Below are 2,741 nucleotides of genomic sequence, written 5' to 3'. Positions count from 1 at the left end.
AACCATAAAACATCTTTGGGGGACGATTGTTTTTTCAGAATTAGGGGGCTGGGAGTTACACCCTTCGTCATGTTCATCATAATTGAATGTTTTTTGTTGTTTTTTTCTGTGAGCAAAACATTTTATATATGACTGGTACCTCTACGTTTGATCTTTGAGTGTGTCTGCAGGTCTCCTTGTGGTTGGTTGAACTCGTGGGCTGCTTTTCAAAATGTCAACTACTGATTGTTCCTCAACATCTGGCATTTTAAAAACCCTGGAGAGAGAGATTTCTCCAGATTCTCTTTATCTTTTGATGGTATTATGTATTGTAGATGAGATATTCAAAGCCTTTGCAAATTTATGTTGAGGCATATTAGATAATTTGTACGTGCAGTTGTTTTGCAGATGGTGCACTTCTGCCCATCTTCTGAGAAACTCTGCATCTTCTCTGAAAAGGAAACCACGGAACACACTGAAAAGACGCAGTCAGACAGGAAGAAGGAGGGTTTTGTCACCAAATGTGAACTGATCAACGACTTTGTTAATGTTGTCAGTCAGCACGACGGAGGGAGCATCTCTACTGTGGCTGCTCTGTAAGTTGAGTCTTTTTAATGTCTGGGCTAAGATATGAACGCTGTTTAAATTACAGTAGATTTTTACACAACTGCATGAGGGAATGAAACTGCATTCAGATTAATGGGCATATTCAGGGGCCCTGCCTGTCAAAAAAAGAATCTAACTGATCATGTGACAGTTAACAGCACAAGAAAGAAGCTAAAACAAAATGACAGTCTTAGAATCTGTATGTTTCTCAAAAATATAACACCGAAACATTTTTATATGTGCTTAAAGCCACACAGAAAGATTTTTTCTGTAAGTCATGCAAAAGGTCAGGAAAAATATTACTGAACATTGATTATACACTTCAAATACTCAACAATATTCTGTCCACTATCTTGTGGTTATCTCTCAGGTAGAGAGCCTGTAAAAGATAAACTGCGTACATCTACATCTTTTTTTTTCTTTTCTCCATTGCATACATCCGCCCTGCTTTAAACATATATACATTGCATGGTTTGCTGTTTCCTGTCAGTCTGAATCAGCTAAAGCTCAACCAACCAAACACAAATGTATGTTTCCCACACATTGAGGTTTCACAGCAGAAAAAGAAAACATCAAACCTGCCTCTTTTTTTTTTTTTTTTTTTTTGCATTACTGATTTCACTGCCGAGCTGCACAAGAAATCAAGGTCAGTAAACTTATTCCATCACAGTTTTAAGTCTTTTCCATATTTTTATCCTTGGACTGTACTGGTATAGCTTTGCGTGATTGACAGCTCAAAAAAAATCTTTATTTATCTTTTACTGGATTAAGATTAAGATTAAGATAGTGTTTATTTGTCACATGCACAGTTATACACAGTACAATGCACAGTGAAATGTATTTTGTACCTGCAACCATATATACACACACATATAAATAAGAAGAATAAAAATAAAAAAAAGTAATTCACACTATACACTATACTCTATATACTATACACTATACACACTTTTATAAATTATAATATTTACATAGTGCAATAATGGTCCAGTTAGGGCTCAGAGTTGAGCAGACGGATGGCTTGTGGGTAAAAACTCTTCTTCAACCTTTCAGTCTTAGCCCTCAGGCAGCGGTAACGCCGGCCTGATGGGAGCAGGGAGAAGAGAGAGTGTCCGGGGTGGCTGGGCTGTTTTAGGATCTTCATGGCCCTCAGCCTGCACTGCTTGGTGTAAATGTCCTGCAGGTTGGGGAGGGTGGTTCTGATGGTCTGTTCAGCTGAACGAACCACCCTTTTTAGGGCCATGAAGTCCTGCTTGGTGCAGTTTCCCATCCAGGTGGTGATGCTCCCACGCATGATGCTCTCGATGGTGCAGGTGTAAAAGTTCCTGAGCACCTTGAGTGGGAGCTTGAAGTCTCTCAGCCGCCTGAGGAGGTAGAGACGCTGTCTGGCCTTCTTCACAGTGATGTTTATGTGATGAGTCCAGGAAAGGTCCTGTGAGATGGTCACTCCCAGGTATTTGAAAGTGTCCACTCTTTCCACCTCAGCACCACTGATGACAAGTGGATGGTAGTCCCTCTGCTGCTTCCTGCTGAAGTCCACGATCAGTTCCTTCGTTTTGCTGACATTGAGCAGGAGGTTGTTCTCCTGGCACCAGTTCTCCAGGCGGGAGACCTCTCTCCTGTAGGCTGTCTCCTCATTGTGAGAGATTAGTCCCACAACAGCAGTGTCGTCAGCAAACTTGATGATGACGTTGGACTCTGACGTGGCCTCGCAGTCATGGGTGTACAGTGAGTACAGCAGAGGGCTGAGCACACAGCCTTGGGGGGATCCAGTGTTGAGGGTGAGGGAGGATGAGGTGAGGTGACCCACTCGTACCACCTGTGGTCTGCTGGTCTAGGCTTTGCACTACAACCCACTTCAGGCTCGTCTCTCATGATCTGGCCACATTTCAACATTGCCAGTGGCATTTTTCCATTGCCTTTTGAGAGAGGGCGCCATTGAGCCAGTAAACCTTCACATAACAAACTGTGGTTATTATGGCAAGTGGAAGCACATACAACATAAACACTGTTACATTCCCCCCTGCTGAATTCCACTCGCCCAAAACAAAAAACAAAAGACTGAAGAAAAAACTTGACCAGTAAGCACCAGGCACAAAACACAAAACTGTAAACTGTGTCAAAAAAAAAAAAAAAATACAGAAAGAATTTTATGC

Source organism: Archocentrus centrarchus, unplaced genomic scaffold (genome assembly GCF_007364275.1).
Source record: "Archocentrus centrarchus isolate MPI-CPG fArcCen1 unplaced genomic scaffold, fArcCen1 scaffold_35_ctg1, whole genome shotgun sequence".
Classification (NCBI taxonomy): Eukaryota; Metazoa; Chordata; class Actinopteri; order Cichliformes; family Cichlidae; genus Archocentrus; species Archocentrus centrarchus.
This window is presented reverse-complemented; position numbering follows the sequence as displayed.